This window comes from Simochromis diagramma, unplaced genomic scaffold (genome assembly GCF_900408965.1).
Source record: "Simochromis diagramma unplaced genomic scaffold, fSimDia1.1 OVJJ01000379.1, whole genome shotgun sequence".
NCBI classification, from domain to species: domain Eukaryota; kingdom Metazoa; phylum Chordata; class Actinopteri; order Cichliformes; family Cichlidae; genus Simochromis; species Simochromis diagramma.
This window is the reverse complement of record NW_024387164.1, coordinates 1-7,446: the sequence shown is the minus strand read 5'-3', so window position 1 is coordinate 7,446 and position 7,446 is coordinate 1. Positions and strand designations below refer to the sequence as shown.

At 44.0% G+C, this 7,446-nt stretch overlaps 1 non-coding gene across 1 annotated transcript; it reads right to left on the bottom strand.

Moving 5' to 3' along the window:
* Nucleotides 1-862: 862 nt before the first annotated feature.
* trnae-cuc lies at nt 863-934 on the bottom strand. Its single transcript has one exon. It is a non-coding gene; the product is annotated as a tRNA-Glu (tRNA).
* Between the last annotated feature and the right edge of the window lie 6,512 nt (nt 935-7,446).

Here is a 7,446-nt window from a genome sequence, read left to right as displayed (position 1 = left end):
TTCGCCGCCACTCTACAAAAGTCTCCTCTCAAACAACATCTTGACTTAATGCAGACCGGTCCAACCCAAGTTTGGTTTGCATAGACTTCTTGTTCCAACTTTCAGCGGGACAATTGGCAGACTTGTAAGGGCTGGTGGCTCAGCGGGAGAACTGTCGCCTGCCACCAGTGAATCTCGAAATCAGAAGGTAGTGACTTGTAGTCTCACGCAAGCGATGTGCTTTGATGCACAGTACGTGACAGAGTTTGTGCATCCATTTTAAGCGTCTTGAGAGTAGACTTTGGAGAGTGGCGCGAATTCGGCGGGACAATTGGCAGACTTGTAAGGACTGGTGGTTCAGCGGTAGAACTGTCGCCTGCCACCCGTGAATCTCGAAATCAGAAGGTAGTGACTTGTAGCCTCACGCAAGCGATGTGCTTTGATGCATAGCACGTGACAGAGTTTGTGTATCCATTTTAAGCATCTTGAGTGGAGACTTTGGAGAGTGGCATGAATTCAGCGGGACAATTTTCGGACGTGCAAGGGTTGTTAGCTCAGCGGTAGAATTGTCGCCTGCCATGAGTAAGTCTCGAAAACTGGAGGTGTTGAGCTCTATCCTCACGCGAGGCATGTGTTGATGCGCAGTTCGGCCACACATTTTTTGGATGTCCTGTCACACACTTCACCTCCAAGACGGCAGCCCATCCTGGGCTTGAAGAACTGGCAACTCTGCTTCATTTGTTGACGGCTTCAAAGAATGGTCCGTTTTGGGGGGAGATGGTGCCTTGAGCCTCGCTTGATACACCGTACGTGGCAAAGGCAACCCATCCATTGTCTACCGCTTGTCCCTTTCGGGTAAGCCGGAGGTGGGTCAAAACACAGTTTCCCTGACCGGGAATCGAACCCGGGCCGCGGCGGTGAGAGCGTCGAATCCTGACCACTAGACCATCAGGGAGCTGCGACAGAGGTGTCTTGATGAGTGACGCGTGGCTGTATCGTGCTATATTTTCCGTTGCGCCTTGAGAGGAGCGCTTGGGCAATGGCGCGAATTCGGTGAGAAAACTGCTGATGCCTTACTTTCACTGCATCTGCAGGAGAGTGTAATTATAGAGACACATTTGGTTCAGGGTGCTCGGTGTTAATTATCCAACAAAAATAAACACATAAGAGATGATTACTGTATTCCGTTTCCTGGATTAAAATACACAAATGCTAAGCATTAATCGCTCTGCATTAAAGTTTTGAATCACTATGTCATCTCAAGCACAGGAGAGCTGAACTGTAAATAAGTATTCAGCACTCAAAACATGAAAAAGAGCGGTGAATAATAAAATAGCAACACACAATCGGCAGTCAGCTTCCCAAGCGAATGCAGGCTGGTATGAATCAAAGTCCACGGGGAACAAGAAGCCCCCAGGAAGTTCAAACTCACAAAGATGAAGATGAGCCTGAATGCTCAGGAGTCATCGCCATAGCAACTCGCCCGGCCACAACTTTATTCTATGGTCTTGGAGCAGAAACTACGCTTTATTTTTGAGTTCGCTACAGTTTAGTTATTCTTCAGAGATGTGAATTGTCATATTTATAGCTTTAACACGTTACTTGGTTAACACAGAAACTCACCAGCTCGGCTTCATCAGTCATAACAGCAATATCAATGAAAAGAAGATCCGGCAGGTAGGATCTATAAGCGGCCGTTAACACGTACTATCCCAGACTTAGATAAATCACTCCGTCTTAAATAAATTTGTCATTTAAAGCAAATATGAGTCTGGCTGATAATAAATCACAACAAACAAATTGGCATGTTAGTAATATGGGAAAAAACCACACACCTCCCACTTGGGCTACGTGCCAGACTAAGTAGGCCACAATAACCAGTAGCAATAAACACTAATATAGAAAACAAAAAGTCTTATAACAGTGTTTTAAACAGGTTGGGCCTGGTCCCCACCCCCAAGAGTCCCCAATCTGCAAGTATTTCTTGGGTACTCAGGGGGATGAACCACGTTCCTCTTGCTCCTCTACTGGCAGTAACACCACCAACCTCCTTACGTCCCTGTGGAGAATGGTGGAATGACATGGTTCCCTGTCCTTCCTTGCCTGAGACCAGTTGATGGGACGACTACAACAAATCCTTACTTTGACATCTCGAACAACACCTAGGTGATCCGGATCTGCCTCCTCCACGCGGCCCAGCTTGAAACGACCCCTAAGTGCGTTCTGATCTGCCACCCAGACAAGGTCCCCAACAGAAACATTTCTCGCCGGGGCATGCCATTTTTGCCGAACAAACAAGTGCGGCCCGGCCAACTGACTCCAGCGTCTCCAAAACTTGTCCACTTCCACCTGGACTGCACGTAGACGACTGAACGGGTAGGCAGGGAACTCAAAACCCATGTTGTCGCCCCTGGGCCCAGCCCGACCCAACAACAAAGAGTTTGGTGTCAAAACATCTACAATTTCTTGTAGATAGGCCTCTCATTGGTGAGGTTGGCCGCCAAATAGAGGAGGGTTTGGAATTCCAGAGCAGTCAAGTTTCCCTCCTCACCAACGTTACTCAACGCCCTTTTCATCACGCGAACAGCTGCCTCAGCTGCTCCATTCCGGTGTGGGGAGTCCGCTGGACTAAACTCCCACGTCCACTCAGACCCAACTATGGCTGCCTTTCTTTGGATCTCTTCTTTGTCGATACTCGCAAGGAAATCGTAGAGTTCCTTCAGCGCAGGTTTAGCTCCCACGAAATTGGTCCCCTGGTCAGACCAGAGTTTCTTGGGGTGACCCCTCAGGGCAGTAAACCGCTGGTATGCCTTCAGGAAGCCCTCAGTTGACAGATCTTCAACTATGTCTGCATGAACTGCTCTTGAGGCCATACAGCTAAAAACCACGCCCCAAACTTTCTTCTTCACTCGTCGCTTACCAAAACGTGATGAAGATCACGTTTTGGTTGCAGTAGGCTTCGCACCACGTAGAGGCTGGTGTTCTGTTGTGTCTGCGTATAAGAGAACATGATTGACTTTATTTTTCAACAAATTCGGTTCAGAGTGTATAGGAATTAATAAAATAGAAGTACATTAAAGAATGTTACAAGAGGACTCACCTGTACTTCTTGTTGTAGATGCTGACATGTGCTCAGATAATTTCAATAAGTGCTTACAGAAAGAAAATTAATGTAGCCTCTAACTGCAATTGATTGACATAGGACAAACAGACCAAGCACCATGGCTCATAATACAATTACACCTTACCTGTTTGGACTATATTTTTATATTTCATTTTTACTTGCTGCCAGGAACGTTTGGGGCCTGTTGGGTTGCACCTGCGCTCACATCACATCACAAAATCAAATGTATAAAATAAAAAATAAAATAAGATAACGTGTTAAATGGGTGGAAATCCCTAGATCAATGTTTAAATTAACACTCACGCATTGACTCTGTCGGCTTTGTTTTGCCATGCATGCTCCCTTTCTTTTGCAGATGAGGCTGTGTTACTTTTTTTCCGCGGAATTTGCATGTTATCGGCATATGCTGCCATCAGAATTTCGGCCTGAAGCGCTGTAAAATACATTGACCGCGCCTTCTTTCCCTCCGTCTCCATGGTGACTCGCTTAATCTGTGCTCCACTAATCAGGGCTTTATGTATCCTCGTGCGCGTGCGTAACTTGGGGTTAAAGCAACTCCGCGTTGACTGAACTAATTGTTATCAGCCTTTCTGAAACCGAATATTCCGAGTTGGACAGTTCGGGGTTACTCAACCCTGAGTATCGTTTTTCACTCTGAGTTTTCTAAACCGGCTTCCTGAAATAGGGCCCAGTACTTGAAGTTTGGATCCCTCTATGCTTATGGATCTATGACAGAAGTATGAGCTCAAACTGACATAGCCTACCTTGTGCACAGAGAAAGCAAAAGCCAGATGTGTTTTGTATTCATACCATCAGTGTGCAGTTGGCGCATTGTGTGCTTAGTAGATGATGGCTTGTGTGTACTGTTTGATACGGAAACACCATTTTTACGAAGGTGTGAAGAGTTAATCTAGCTGTGTTTGCTTTTGCAAGAGAACTACAATGTTTTGATTATTGGGTGACAGGTTTTCTTATTTGTGTGAAGAGTTTTGCAAAATTAGCCAATAGTTACAAAAAATGTGCTTAAGCAATCAGAAAAAACTGTAATTTAGTAAACTCCCACCGTAAGGGTGTGTTTTAACTGATGAAACTGTGTCGTACTCAGGCTTGGACATCTGATTGCTGCCTTTTATAAGTTTTATTGTACAAGCATAAACTAACACCAGTACAGTAACCGTGCCTTTACAGAAGCCAGGTAATCAACTGAAAGACACAAAATAAAACAACCATACAACATTAACAAAGCAACACTATTAATGACAGTACAGTTTAGTAATAGTCATATTTATAGCTTTAACACGTTACTTGGTTAACACAGAAACTCACCAGCTCGGCTTCATCAGTCATAACAGCAATATCAATGAAAAGAAGATCCGGCAGGTAGGATCTATAAGCGGCCGTTAACACGTACTATCCCAGACTTAGATAAATCACTCCGTCTTAAATAAATTTGTCATTTAAAGCAAATATGAGTCTGGCTGATAATAAATCACAACAAACAAATTGGCATGTTAGTAATAATGGAAAAAACCACACAGCTATCATTAACACTAATTTGCCAACTGTCTGGCACACTTTCACATGTGAAAACTTTTTTAGATAATTAGTTCACTTTGCAATCAGCCTAAGCACTATAATACAGGTAAGCTGTGTGTGCGGAGTACAATGGAGGGAGCAGAAAGAGTGAGAAGTAGAGGAGGCCAAGGAAGAGGACGTGGAGGTGAAGAAGTAGGATGAAGAGGACGACAAGGACAGGGAGGAGCAAGAGGAAGACGAGGAGGGGGGAGAGGAAGATGAGGAGGGGGGAGAGGAAGGGTAGGAAGAGTAAGAAATAGAATTGCTGATGACATCAGAGCTACAATAGTGGACCATGTAATCAACCGTGGAATGACCCTGAGGGTAGCTGGCCAACGGGTCCAGCCTAACTCGAGCCGCTACACTGTAGCAAGTACCATAAGGACATCTTGAAATGAGAATCGGTTAGTACAGTCACTTCGCACAAAGATTTGTGGCACTGCCATATGCCAATGAGAAACACACCAATACCATTGATGTAAAAATACTGAAATTGTTACTTTACAGAATTGCTAGATGACCAGATGCTGGGGGCAGAGGAAGCATGTTCACTGCAGACCAAGTAACCCATATAGTCATTATGGCGATTGCAAATAATCCTATACTTGGAAATAAACACTTGTGTTTGTTTTGATGTGTTTGAATAAACACCAGTACTTGAAGTTTGGATCCCTCTATGCTTATGGATCTATGACAGAAGTATGAGCTCAAACTGACATAGCCTACCTTGTGCACAGAGAAAGCAAAAGCCAGATGTGTTTTGTATTCATACCATCAGTGTGCAGTTGGCGCATTGTGTGCTTAGTAGATGATGGCTTGTGTGTACTGTTTGATATGGAAACACCATTTTTACGAAAGTGTGAAGAGTTAATCTAGCTGTGTTTGCTTTTGCAAGAGAACTACAATGTTTTGATTATTGGGTGACAGGTTTTCTTATTTGTGTGAAGAGTTTTGCAAAATTAGCCAATAGTTACAAAAAATGTGCTTAAGCAATCAGAAAAAACTGTAACAGCGGCCTCCCATTGACGAACATGATAGAGCCTGCCTGAAACTAGGAGAAAAATTGAAACGGGAGTGGCATTCAGGGAGGGAAACGTGGGTGTACGGGGTACAGGAGCCAACCCTGATGCGCGGCCTTTGAAATGCGACCCAGGGGTACTCTGGGACCCCCGGGGTCCGGAGCTGCCCCAAAGGGGAGCACAAGGGTTAAGTGATCCAGGTAGCTCTGTTTTGGAAGTTCAGTTAACTCTAGGAATGTGCTTTGGAATTTGTACGTGCTTTGTCTCTAGGGGCCACCACATATATTTATATATAAACATATATAAATAAAACCACTTTTTTTTTTTTACATTAGTAATTCCTTTTGTGCATAATTTTATATTATTGTTAATAATAAATTAATTAAAGCAACAAAACAACCTGAAGAGCCGGCTTGGAGCCGAAAGCCGGTTCTTTTTAGTGAGTCGAGCCGAAAGAGCCGGTTCTGTAAAAAGAGCCGGAAATCCCATCACTAGTGTCTATGTTCTGTGTCAGAACTGGCAAGTTCATGTACAACACTGGCTGTAGTCAGTCAGTATTAATAATATAATATCTCTGCCAGTTTTTGCTTCAAATGGTTATGAGCTCTCTTCAGAGCTAAAACACTGTTTATAGCAAAGTCTGTATTTCGGGCAGCTCTGAGATCTTCTGAGATCGACTAGCTATAGCTGTGAAACACTGCCCCCTTATGTCAGTGCATCTGAATTACAAGTGACAGCAGAGTTCCAGTTAAGCTGTCCTGTTATATCTCTCCATAGCTTCTCTGATGCATACAGTGCCTTCCCATACTAGTCCCTATTTTGCATTCTTGGATCTCGTTGACAGTAAATCTGGATTTGGTGCTCCAGGCCTGTATTCAACAACTTAAATGTACTTCAGTTTAATTAAACTACAACTGCATCCTCCAGCCGCTTCAACTCCTTGTTGACCTGCTTTGTCAGCCTGATATTCTGTTGATGGAAAATAGAGCATAGACTAACCTGGGTTGGCACAGAACTTCCTTCAGATGCGGGATATAGAGTGTGGGGTGTTTCAAGGGATCCCATGCAGATGAAAACACGATCAACTGAGCGGTCTCTAAGCCAGAAGGCAATTTAAGAAAGCAACAAAATGCACTCACTTTAAAAAACAGTCAACTATGTTAAGCATGACAGTGTTACCCACAGATGGTGGAAGTCTGGTCAAGAAATCCAGTACAGTGTGCATACAAGGGCATCCAGGTGTTGGAAATGGATGCAGTAGACCAGGTGAAGGAGTTTTAGACCATTTTTTCTTGCACAGATGGTGGAAGCAGACAGATATTCTCTAACAAAATGCAAGCAAAAAGTTAATGTTCAATTTTTACCGGTATGACAGGTGAATTTGGAATTTCCCATGTCAGTGATGATAAAATGAAACCGAGCAAAGAACAGAGCCCGTCTGGCCTGTTGGATGTTGAGCCTCTTCACTGCTTTCAGGTAGGTGAGGACCTTGTGAACAGTTTGCTCAGTGCCCTCTAGCCAATGCCACCATTCCTCCAGAACTTACGTGGCTACCAACAGTTCACTGTTTGGATGAGTCTGGTTAAGTGAGGATCAGAGCAGAAGCAAACAGTTCCTTAAGTCTCTTGAATGCCTTCTGAGCAGATTCGTCTACCCTGATTGGACCAGTTGTTGATGTAGCCAATAAAAGAGACAGTACTTTTGTACTTTTGCCACCTCTTCTTAGTCAGAATTATGTAATACAAGTGT